Source organism: Dipodomys merriami, unplaced genomic scaffold (assembly GCF_024711535.1).
Source record: "Dipodomys merriami isolate MVZ:Mamm:240054 unplaced genomic scaffold, mDipMer1.0.p SCAF_6, whole genome shotgun sequence".
NCBI classification, from domain to species: Eukaryota; Metazoa; Chordata; class Mammalia; order Rodentia; family Heteromyidae; genus Dipodomys; species Dipodomys merriami.
Genome location: NW_027206179.1, coordinates 3898733 through 3912343, shown reverse-complemented (window position 1 = coordinate 3912343; position 13611 = coordinate 3898733). Strand labels below are relative to the sequence as shown.

Genomic DNA, 13611 nt, shown 5'->3' with positions numbered 1-13611 from the left:
GACCCAGACTTTCCCTGTAACTAAAAGTCCCCTAAATTAAGAATAAAGCTTAGTAGAAATTTACTGACCCCATGAATGATAATCACATTGGTTGATGATTCCATTAGCTGGCAGTGCATTGGTAGATCATTTGAGAAATATGAAAAGGCAGTGTAAGTGATCATGTTCTCAAAGACCAAACACACTCCATTCTTGCCCATCTCTTCTCTCATTTCTGAGTGGAACCACTCACCATAGTCGTTTTCAGTGATGAAGAGTCCTACCCAGGTCCATCTAAAATAAAGCATCACAGAGACCATGGTCCGGGCTAGACCTGAGTCCTGGGAAGTCATCTGATAGACAGTACCGAATTTTCCATGGTCTCTCAGGAGAAGATCAAAAGACCCATATGTGAACTGCAGGGAAAAATCAACAAAGGAAGACGATGGTAGTAGGAAAGTCTCAGCCCTGATGTGAATTAAACAATTTGGAGCACTGGAAACAAAAGTTTGCTTATCCCATTTGCAAAATCACCTCGCATGTTCCAAGCTCATTGTAGACATGTACGGATAAGGCTCAGAGCTTTGGGTCATCCTTTGGTCTCTTACAACCTCTCCTTTATTTATTTTTGCAGTAAAGAAAATGTGTATATGCCACTCACTTTTTGTCTTTTCCCTGTGAGATCATGAATTTGGAAGGATTTGTGATAACACCTCTTTTTCAGTCTGTCAAGGACAGAGTCAAGGTGGCCATGGTTTCACATCTGCCCACCCCTCCCAGCCGCACCTCTGGACATTTGTAGAGGTCCAGTAGTGTCCCAATTGGGACAGATGTGCTTGAGGTTTCTGTGAGTACTGCTAAAGCTTTGTTGTCTCTTTTGCAGGTGTAATTAGGGCTGTTTTTATTCTTCCCAAACACCCAGATGAGTGGATCCTCTAACAGATCAGTATCTGTGTAATGTGCACTATAGATCTCAAACCCCAGAGTCATGTTGGGTAGCAGATGGGCATTCATATTGATCTCTTTCACAGCCAACACCAGGGTAAGAAGCAATTGGTATTTCTATAAGTTCATCCTGCACAGAGGTCACAACATTTGGGTAGGTATATGTATATTACAAATGATTAACTGCAAATGTCATGACTTTGTTGATTCAAATGCTTATCACTACACACAGTAGTATGTATAGATCCTATCTCCCAACAGCATGGCATTAGAATTTGGAGTCTTAGAAAAGTTCTTAGATTTAGGGGAGCTCCTGAACAGGACTTGATCAGCATACAGGAGGTGACTATTCTTCTGAGAGTGCAGGCGGATGAGCAAGCTGGTTTTCCATTTCTGCACTGTATGGATATGTGAAAAACACTGCTATCTGCTGGATCATAGAAGCATGTCCAGCTCACATCCGTCATTGGGTACCTTGATTTAATGTGCATATGAAGAACTCTTAAGAAATACAATTGAAATTGGGAGCAGCTTGTCCACCTAATTTCAACCAATATGACCAGAGAGGCAGGTCCTGCTGTGTTAGGAGCTGCTGACTTGTGTCTGTGCTCGCGTGCCAGACATTTGCCAAAGAATTATATCTTGCCTAGGGAGGAAATTAAAAAAAAACAAAGAAATACAATTCATGTCAAATGGTAGAGTCACACCAAGCTGATTCAGAGAAAATCGTCAAGAAACATGATTCAACAGAAGCAGAGCAAGATGGCAGCTGAATTATACTTAATGGCAAAAAGCTAAAACCATTTCTTCTAAACTCAGAAATGAGCCAAGGATTCCCACTCTCTCCACTTCTCTTCAATTTAGTATTACAATGGGTAGCTAGAGCGATACGACAAGATGCAAACGCAAAGGGGATCCAAGTAGGGAAATATGAAGTAAAATTCTCCATCTTTGAAAATGACACGATCTTGTATTTAATGAATCCCATGGATTCCATCCCCAAATTACTGGAGGTGATTTGAAATTTTGACAAAGTATCAGGTATAAAATTAACCCTCAAAAATCAATGGCTTTTCTGTATGCCAACAAGAAGTGCATGAAATCATGAAAGCAACTCCTTTTGTAATAGCCCCACAAAAAATAATATACCTAGGAGTTAACTAAAGAAGTGAAAGGCCTCTAAGATGAGAACTTTAAAAACCTGAAAAAGGAAATTAAAGCAGAACTTGGGACATGGAAAAACCTCCCATTCTCCTTGATTGGGAGGATCAACATCATGAAAATGGCAATGCCACCATAAGCTATCTACAAATTCAATGAGGTATATATCAATATTCTAACCTCATTCTTCAATGAAATAGAAGATGCAATCCAAAACTTCATATAGAACAATAAAAGGCCCCAAATAGGAAAAACAGTCCTGAGCAGAAAGAACAATGCTGGAGGAATATCAATACCAAATTTTAAACTCTACTACAAAGCCACAGTAATCAAAGCAGATTGCTACTGACACAAGAATAGATGTGAGGACCAATGGATTAGAACTGAAGACCCAGAAACGAAGCCACAGATATATAGCCACCTAATCTTGGACAAGGGAGCTAAAAAAACAGAGTGGAAGAAAGATGGTAAATGATGCTGGCAAAATTGGTTAAACACCAGTAGAAATATAAAGCTAGATCCTTATATATCAGCCTGCCTCAGAATCAAGTCAACAGGATCAAAGATCTTGAAGATAAAGCAGACACCCTGAAAACATTACAGGAAGGAAGAGGAGAAACTCTAGTGTTCCTTGACAAAGGCTGAACATTTATTAATAAAGAACCAGAAACACATCAAATCAAAGAAAGGTTGCACAAATGGGATTGGATGAAACTGCAGAGATTCTGCATGGCAAAAGACATACATAGCATGCTCAATAAAAAGTCCACGGATTGGGAAAATATCTTTACTAGCCATACAGTGGATAAGGGTCTTCTATCTGAAATATACTTAGAACTCCAAAAATAATAAACCCCACAACAATAAATCTTCAAAGAAACAACTGCCCAATAAATAAGTGGGCTAAAGATTAAAGAGAAACTTAACTGAAAAAGAAATAAGAATAGCCAGTAGACACATGAAGAAATGATCAACTTCTCTATAAAAGAAATGCAAATCAAAACAATGTTGACATTTCACCCCAACTCAGTTAGAATGGCTATAACAAAGATGTTTAATAACAACAGATGCTGGAGGGGATGTGGCCAGTAGGGAAAATGTTGGTGGGAGTGCAAACTTGTTGAACCACTCTGGAACTACAAGAATTGCATGAGCAGGCTGAGAACAGTCAAAGAGAAACACAGAAATTGGGTGATCAGGCTGAGAAGAGTCAATGAGAACTACAGGAATTGTGTGAACGTGAGGAAGCTAATCAAAGAATAACACAGAAATTGTGAGAGTAGGAGGAGAATAGACAAAGATCAATAGAGGCATTCATAGAATCCATAAACAGATGAAAGAATTCAGGGAGACCACAAAGGAAATGCTGACTGGAGCCTGTAATTAGGAAAGGGAGTCCAAGGAAACCATAAACAATCAACTGAGGGATTTGGGAAGAAACACTGCACACAAAATCAAGCAAGTAAAGAAGTTCATACAAGATCTAAAAGCTCCAACAAAGAAGTTGAACCCATAAAATCCTACCAATTAGAAGGAAAACAAATAAAAAACAAAGTAGAAAGTCTTGACAATAGGTTAGGCCATTCTGAACATCAAATCTCGGGGATTGAAGACAGCCTAGATATTATAGAGAAAGAACATACAACTATACAAGACAAATCCAAGAAATATAGATCTATTCAATATTTGGAAGACACCACCAGAAGGCCTAATCAGAGGATAATGGGTTGGAAGTGGCACTGTAGCTCAAGTGGTAGAGTGCTCGCCTTGAGCTGAAGAGCTAAGGGACAGCACCCAGGCCCAGAGTTCAAGCCCCACAACCAACAACAACAAAAAAAAATGGCAGAGGATAATGGGTGTAGAGGAGCACCTAGAGACAGAAGTTAATGGTCTATGACATTTATTTAACAGGACCCTAGCAGATAGGCCTATTCAGATACAAGAAGCTTTTAGAGCTCCAAGTAGACCAGACTAGAGCAGCACATCCCAAGGTCACATTATAATCCGCACAGGATCAATTCAGACCAAGGAAAAGATCCTTAAAGCTGTCAAGCAGAAAAGATCAATCACCTATAAAGGGAAACCAAATAGAATCACCTCTGATTTCTCAGCAGATACAATCAAAGCAAGAAGAGCCTGAAATGATGTATGCCACGCCCTAAAAACAAACAACTATCAACCAAGAATACTGTACCCAGCTAAACTCTCCTTTATAACTGAAGGTCAAATAAAAACCTTCCATAGCAAAGAAAAACTTAAACAATATGTATCCACCAAACCAGCCCTACAAAAGATACTTAAAGATGTCCTACACAATAAAGGTAAAAAAAAAAAAAATGCATCCCAACCGAAAATCCAATTACCATAGGAAGAAGCCAGTTATCGCAGCCTCCAAGAAGGTGGAGACCATGGCAGGAATTCCCAAACACCTCGTTTTCCTAACTCTCAACAATAACAGACTTAACTCTCCAATTAAGAGACATAGACTGTCTAGTTGGATTAAAAAGCAAGATCCTTCTACCTGCTGCCTTTAGGAGTCAAACCTTGTCAATGAAAACAAACATATTTTGAAACTGAAAGGCTGGAACAAAATCTACCAAGCAAACGGCCCCCATAAACAGGCAGGAGTTGCAATTCTAATATCAGAAAAAATAGACCTTGAATTAAAATTAGTTAGAAGAGATAAAGAAGGTCGCTATATACTAATTAAGGGATCTCTCCTTCAGGAAGATATTACAATTCTAAATACCTATTCACCAAACAACAGAGCACCTAAATTTATCCAAGAAACACTACTTTCCCTCAAATCTCACATAAATCGAAAAACATTAATTGTTGGGGACCTTAACACACCACTGTACCCACTAGATATATCAACTCGGGAAAAACAACAGAAAAACTGAAGATCTAAACAACTTATAGATCAACTAGATTTAACAGATATCTACCAAATATTTCACCCAGCAGCATCAGAATACACATTCTTCTCAACAGCACATGGAACGTTTTCCAAAATAGACCACATTTTAGGTCACAAAACAAACTTGTCCAAATTCACAAACAATGAACTTATACCTTGAATTCTCTCAGACCACAAGGTAATGAAATTAGAACTCAACACCAAAAGCCACCAAAGAAAGTCTTGTAACACATGGACGCTGAACAACAAACACTGTTGAATCACCAGTGGGTAATGGAAGAGATTAGAAAGGAAATTCAAATGTTCATGATAATCAACAAAAATGAACACACAAATTACCAGGTCCTCTGGGACACAGCAAAGGCAGTACTCAGAGGCAAGTTTATAGCTCTGAGTGTTCCTACTTCAACAAATTGGAGAGATCTGAAACCAACAACTTAATGCCACATCTGAACCTCCTTGAAAAAGAGCAGCAAGATAAACCCCAATACAGTAGATGAAAAGAAATAATAAAAATTAAATCAGGGGGCTGGGAAGGTGGTTCAGTGATAGAGTGCTTGCCTGGCATGCATGAGGCCCTGGGTTTGATTCCTCAACATCACATATGCAAAAAGAAAAGCCGGAAGAGGTGCTGTGGCTGAAGTGGTAGAGTACTAACCTTGAGCTTAAGAGCTGAGGAACAAAAAAAAAAAAAAAAAAAAAGAGCTGAGGGACAGCGCCCAGGCCCAGAGTTCAGGACCCACAACCAGATTCCCCCCCCAAAAAAAAAAATTAAATCTGAATTGAGCAAATTAGTATGCAAAAAAATCATAGAAAGAATCAACAAAACAACGAGTTGGTTCTTCGAAAAAATTAACAAAATTGACAGACCCTTAGCAAATCTTATCAGAAAAAGAAGAGAACACACCCAAATAAATAAACTCAGAGATGAGAATGGAAACATCACCACAGAAACAACCAAGATTCAGAACATTCTAAGGGAATACTTCTCAAACCTTTATGCTAATAAGGTTGAGAACTTGACAGAAATGGACCTTTTCCTAGAAAATATCGACATGTTCAAAGTAAACCAAGAAGAGTTAATCCAACTTAACAAACCCATATCAAGCATTGAAATAGAAACATCATAAGAGACCTCCCATCTAAGAAAAGCCAGGGACCAGATGGATTTACAGCAGAATTCTACAAGGCCTTCAAAGCAGAGTTCATACCAATACTCCTCCAACTCTTCAATAAAATTGAAAGAGAAAGTTCACTACTGAACTCATTCTATGAAGACATCATAACCCTCATCCTCAAACCAGGCAGGGACTCATCAAAGAAAGAGAACTATAGACCATTTCTTTGATAATCATTGATGCAAAATTTCTCAACAAAATTTAAATTTGGCCAATCAACTTCAACAATTCTTGCAAAAAATCATACACCACAATCAAACAGGATTCATTTCAGGGATGCAAAGCTGGTTTAATATATGCAAATCATTCATCACATCAACAAGAGCAAGGATAAGAACCACATTTATCTCAATAGTTGCAGAAAAAGCATTTGAGAAAATCCAACACCCCTTTATGATGAAGGTTATGGAAAAACTAGAAATCCTAGGAAAATTCCTCAATACAATAAGGGCTATCATGTCAAAACTACAGCCAGCATTATATTAATGGTAAAAAACTAAAGCCATTTCCTCTTAATTCAGGAATGATACAAGGATGTCCACCCTCTCCACTTCTCTTCAATTTAGTATTAGAATGCCTAGCTACAGCAATAAGACAAGATGCAAACATAAAAGGGATCCAATAGGGAAAAATGATGTAAAAGTCTCCCTCTTTGCAGATGATATGATCTTGTATTTAAAGAATCCCAGACTCCACTCCTAAATTACTTAAGCTTATTCACAACTTTGGCAAAGTAGCAAAGTATAAAAGTAACTCTCAAAAATCAATGGCTTTTCTGCTTTACAACAATTCAGGAAAGCAACTCCAATCGTAATAGCCCTTAACAGAAAGCACAGTGCTGGAGGAATATTAATACCAAATTTCAAATTCTACTACAAAGCCATAGTAATCAAAACAGCTTGGTACTGGCACAAGAACAGACCTCAGGACCAATAGAATAGAATTGAAAAACCCAGAAATGAACCCACAGACCTATTGCCATCTAATCTTCAATAAGGAAGGTAAAAAAATAGAATGGAAGGAAGACAGCCTCTTCAATAAATGGTGTTGGCAAAATTGGTTAATCACTTATAGAAAACTAAAGCTACATCCTTATATATCACCCTGTACCAGAATCAATTCCAAACGGATCAAAGACCTCAGTGTCAAAACAGACACCCAGAAAACATTACAGGACATAATAGGAGAGACCTTAGCTCTCCCTGTCAGCATGCAAAATTTTCTTAATAGAAAAAATGTTTGGACAGATGGGATTGCATGAAGTTGCAGAGCATTTTCTTGGCAAAAGACATAGCTAGCAAGATCAATAGAAAGCCCACGGATTGGGAGAAGATTTTCACTAGCCATATAATGGACAAGGGTTTCATATCTAAAATATACCTGGAACTCACAAAATTAAATCCTCCAACAACAAATCCTCAAAGAAACACTGCTCAATAAATAAGTAGGCTAAAGAGTTACATACAAAATTCTCTGAAGAGGAACGAATGATGGCCAATAGACACATGAAGAAATGCTCAACCTCCCTAGATAAAAGAAATGCAAATCAAAACAACATTGAGATAACACCTCACTCCAGTTGGAATAGTTATAGTCAAGAACTCTAGTAACAACAGATGCTGGAGAGGATGTGGACAGAAGGGAACCATCCTGCAATGTTGTTGGGAGTGTAAACTTGTTCAACCACTTTGGAAAGTAGTATGGAGGTTCCTCAAAAGATTCAATATAGAGCTCCACTATGACCCAGCAATCCGACTTTTGGGCATTTACCTGAAGATCACAAACAAGACCATACTAAAGCTACCAGAACAACTACATTTATTGCAGTATTATTTACCATAGCTAAGAAACAAACCCAGATGCTCCTCAGTAGATGAATGGATCAAGAAAATGTGGTATATATACACAATTGAAGTCTATGCCTCCATCAGAAAGAATGACATTGCCCATTTGTTAGGAAATGGAAAGACTTGGAAAAAATTATATTAAGTGAAGTAAGCCAGGCCCAAAGAAGCATAGGTCCCATGGTTTCCCTTATTTGCAATAACTCGTATATATCTGAGATATGCAGAAAAGGTCAGGTAAGTTGATGTTAGGCGAAATGAACCCCAAGATAAGGATTCAAAGGTTTTTTCTTTCTTGCTATTGTTTCTAACATATTTATAAGATATTTATTTGTTGCTTTGTATGTCCCTCCCCCACAGTATAATCTTTATCACTCTATTGGAAGTTGTTATAATTTGTGGAGGGGAAGGTTAAAAACAAATTGTTTAAATAGTGATACAGATGGATACATTGCAACAATGAGATATAAAAGACGCTATGTCGAAAAAGAAACTTTACAACTTTGGCTCAGGTGGGGGAATACAGGCGGGGTTGAGATGGGAAGGGATGCAAAGGGGAAACAAAGGAGGAGGCAACAATGCTTTCTAAAAATTTACTCATTACCTTGCTCATGTAATTGTAACCCCTCTGTATGATATTTTCACAATAAAAAAAGATGATGTTAAGCAAAATGATCACCAAGATAGGGACACATATATCTTTTTTCTTTCTTGCTAATGTATTTATAATGTACCATGTGATTTTTTGGTTCTTTGTATATTTCTCCCCCACAGTATAACCCCTGTTATGACTGTATTTCATGTCAGTGCCTTGCATCTTGTATATACACTTCTCTAATTCGCAGAGGGGAAAGGAAAATACTAAATGCTTAAATAGAGATACTGGTTGACCCATTGTATCAATGAGATGTCGAAGACACTGTGTTGAAAAAAAGCTTTCCAACTTCAGTGGAGGTGGGGGGTAGTAGTTTTGGAGGTGTGAGGGAATAGATGGTAGGGGAAAAACAGAGGAGGAAACAATTCTCGCTTAGGAAATATATTCATTACCTTGCTCATGTAACTGTAACCCTCCTGTACAGTATTATTACAATTAAATGTATAAAAAGGGGGGGATTGCTTTCCTCACTTCAGCTGCACTCTTCTTGTTATTGGTATACAGGAAAACCATTGATTTCTGAGGGTTAATTTTATACCTTGCTGTTTTGCCAAAGTTTCCACTCAGCTCATGTAATTTGGGAATGAAGCCCATGAGGTTCTTTAAGTGTAAGATCATGCCATCTGCAAAAAGGGAGAGTTTTCCTTCATCTTTCCCAATTTGGATCCCTTTTATGTTTGCATCTTGTCTTATTGCTGTAGCTAGGCATTCTAATACTAAGTTGAAGAGGAGTGGAGAGAGTGGACATCCTTGTCCTGTTCCTAAATTTTGAAGAAATAAAACCTGGAAAATTTAAACGTAGGTGCTATTTGTTTTCTTTGTCCCTTATAGGAAACCACAATGGGAAAAATATGTATGTAGAACAAATTGAACATTATCTATCTGAACCATATCTATTAGAAAATGGAAAATCTGAAGACAGACTTCATGAATGTTTTAACAAAGGAATTCTGGGGCTGAAAAATAAGACATATATGAGTTTGGATGGGTTTGTATTGGCAAGAAGTGGCAAAATAAGAGAAGAAAAATAAGAAAACTGTAAAACTCAAGCAAATATTCTCATCTTTTGATGTTCTCAAAGTCAGAGAATTTCTACCTCCTATTCCATTAGTTGGTGGAAGCTACCAGTAGGTTGCCAGATCCTCCTGGGAAGTTACCCGGAGGTTTCCAGATCACAATATCCCAGTCTGGTTGGTCCATGAGCCATTAACCACCAGTTAGAGCAGGAGTCCGGCTTCTGCCTCTGGGAACTTCCAGATCCACCCCTACTAGGCCAACCAACTCGGGTGCTGGCCTCACCCCGTGCATTAGGCCGTCCCCAGACATGACAACCAATATGTCCGAGATGCCCAGCGCCTGCACATAAATTGGACCCTCTGGGGAAGATGGAGATCAGGGTCCTGTTAGGGAAGGGGAAAGATAATCCCAGCATCCTCTGGGGCATTGGGGCAGTGAGCATCATCAGGAAGGAGACCTGGGTCTTGACCATGAGGGGCTGCACGTGGCTATGGAAAAACCACAGGGCCTTGCCTGTATCTGGGCTGCCGGTTTAGCAACATCAACTCACACAGATCCTGAGCAGCAGGCCCCGGGTTCATGGGCGGGATCCATAGTCTATTCCTGCTATTCCAGCCCTTCTCTGTGTTGCGGTTTCTCACCTGCCCTAGTAAGCTTTTCTTTTCTTCTGCTCACACATATTTGGGTTGGGGTGGTTTTCTTCTTCTTCTTTTTTTTTTTTTGTCGGTTGTGGGGTTGAACTCTGGGCCTGGGCGCTGTCCCTCAGCTCTTCAGCTCAAGGTGAACGCCCTACCACTTGAGCTACAGCTCCACTTCCGGTTTTCTGGTGGTTTTTATTGGAGATAGTCTCACGGTCTCTCCTGCCCGGGCTGGCTTTGAACCGTGATCCTCAGATCTCAGCCTCGTGAGAAGCTAGGATTACAGGCGTGAGCCACCAGGGCCCGGCTAGGGTTGGTTTTCATTTAATGGTTGTGTGACTTCAATATATTGGGTGTCTCTCCCTCTCTCTCTTTCTGTCTTTCTCTTGCTCTCTCCATCTTTTTTCTCTCTTCGTATCAGCTGAGCCTTTGGCATCATTGGTACTACCCACAGTGGCATCCACAGACAGTCATGAGAAAAAACATCACTTGTTTTTTTTAAAAAAAATTAAATACAGAATTGTTTTTCAGAGTTGGATGGTGGGAAGAAAGGGAATTAAAAATCAATTTATGTTTTCAATATGTGTGTGTGTGTGTGTGTGTGTGAGTGTATGCTTGTGAGTGTGTGTACCAACCCTGGAAGTCAGGGCCCCAAGCTCCCATTCATAAGTGGCATTTTACCATTTGAGAAATTCCTCTAGTCACATATTTTAACTTGTAAGTTAGAGATGGAGTCTCATAGATTTTTCTATCCAGGCTAGTTTTGAACTGTGATCCTCAGATCCCAGCCTTTTAAGGGAGCCACTTGTGTCTAACTTGAACAAAATATATGTGTATAATATTGAAATTCATAATGAATTTAATTATAGATTTACATAAGAATGTGAAAATTTAATACATATTACTCAAGGTTTTAATCAGTATTTTAAAACAGTAACACTTTTTCTTTAATGAGATTAAGTAAATACATAAATTTCACAGCATTGTGGCAGAGTGATACTTAGCTCAAGTCACTAACACTTTTAACCTTCACAATTCATCTTGTCATTGTCTTGATCTACAAAGCTTATGAACTCTACACACTTCACCAATTAAGCTGTTTCTTCCAAATTGGGTGATATGTACATTTTTTTTCCTTTTGCTTAGTATCAGCTGTTTCCTCTTTCTCTCTCATTCCTTCCCTCCTACCACCATTCTTGAGTCCCTTAGTTTACATTCATCAATGACCATTGCAGCTGATGGGCCCCTCTGCCTATTTTTTCTCCCATTTTCCTATAGTTCTTTGCCCTCCTCCTAGCTTATTGGGTACAGAATATATGATAAAGTAATTGCTCCTTTGATTCTTGGGTCTTGTTTACTTTGTCATATCGCATTTGTAAAACACTAACACTTTGATGATGTGCACTTTAGTCCAATACAAGGAGAGATTGAATACACTGTATCTTTATAAAATTAAGCAAAAAAAAGCAGTGGAAGAAAGGACACACTTTCTTTTCTCAGAGTAGCTTAAAGAACCCTCCCCCAAATATTGTGGGTGTTCTTGTTTCTTCTCTTCTTTTTCCATTTATGTCTGGAAGTCCTTAGAGATTTGGGCCAATAAGATGCACAAGTTGGCTAATTGTGAGCTCTGGGCATTGATTTTCCCAGGGTCATATGACAGCCCATGATGAGCCCATCCTTTCCCTCCTTAACTTGAGTGTCTGCAGGACAGGTGTGGGTTCCATGCTTGTATCCTTAGGGACAGAGGCTGGCACTGGCCAGCTCTTGGTCTGTCAGTCCTGAGTATGGAGGCTGAGTTTCCTTGGACACCAGTCTTGAAAAGATCCTTGTTCTTTTTTTTTTTAGTAGCTAATTGATTCCTTATTAAAATTTGAAGATTGTGTTAACAACTAGAGTATAAAGTCCAGACATTTAAAAAAAATTATAGTCTTTAGACTACCTATATCAGATTTACACGAGGGTCCTTAAGCAAATATACATACATTCCCAGCCTCACTCTCAAATATACAAAATCAGACTTCCCAAGGAAAGAGCCAATAAATTAGCATCATCAACAAGTCTAGAATATTCATATGCATGAGACACATTGCTATGGGTGAAATATTGTGCACAATGCATATAAATCTATCTACATATTAGCATTATACATATATATCTAATATATATTAGTATATCCTCATGAAAAACGAAGTTAGAGCAAGCATATTTATCTTGATTATTTTCCAAAGTGTCATATGCCCATTTAAAGAAGAAACCAAAATTCACAAAATGAAAAGAATGTGAATATCCATCTAAAGAAACTCCATTTACAAATTTAGTAACATTTCAAAATCAGCTTTTCAGTCATTCAATCTAAGAGTAGCAAAATAAATAACTTACAAGTTGACAACTAATTTATATGCATTTTAATATTTGGATCACTTTATATAACTGTGTGCTGATTAGGGAAGAATATGTATAGTGCATGAGCACTAATCAAAGAACACATGTTTAGCATATGTGAAGCCCTGAGGTCAACCCCCAGCAACAAAACAAAACAAAGTTAACAGCAACAAAGAATATATTAGATATATTGCTCAATATTATGCATGTATGTGTGTGACTAAAATTACATAGGTTTGGGGACAAATCTTTCAATATATTTGCTTCTATTATGAAAACTAAAGGATATTGTTTGTCATATTTAATACAAATTAAAACAACATTTATCACATTTAATAGAAATCTAGAATAGCATCAAATGTGTAAGAGCTTTATTTAGAATCTAGGTATTTATAGGTCAACTCTATGCTATTTCTATATTAAAAATATTGCTCATGTTGAAAGCTCTTAAAACTTTAGAATTAAAAATCACCACTTATTATTTTCTTCTTCTGATATAATTGGTTTTTGAAGGATGATGTTAAAAAAGGTGCCATTGTTATACTTAAAGATATTACCCTTTTCCCCTGTTGCATTGCAGACATAAAGTTTTTACTATAGTTTTTACTATAGTTCCAGGGGAAATGGAACCTGGCTGGTCCTAAAGTAATTTACTTATATATGAGTTCATACAATAAAATGAAAACTAGATTTTAATGAAAAAATCAACATGACCTTTCTCTCTTTTTCAAAACACTGGGGAATAAACCCCCAAACTTCTTTTTTTCAGATTTTTAAATCTTGCATTATAGAGGTTTGAGTTAAATGTTGACATAATATAAAATTTTCCATAAAGATTACAATATGAAATTATTCCTAATCATTCAGAATCAAATCCATGCCTTTCCAAAAT

At 37.8% G+C, this 13611-nt stretch overlaps 1 non-coding gene across 1 annotated transcript; it reads right to left on the bottom strand.

The window, feature by feature from the left end:
* Window positions 1-10748: 10748 nt before the first annotated feature.
* LOC138814349 (small nucleolar RNA SNORD35) lies at window positions 10749-10831 on the bottom strand. Its single transcript, XR_011367938.1, has one exon. It is a non-coding gene; the product is annotated as a small nucleolar RNA SNORD35 (small nucleolar RNA).
* Window positions 10832-13611: the final 2780 nt, after the last annotated feature.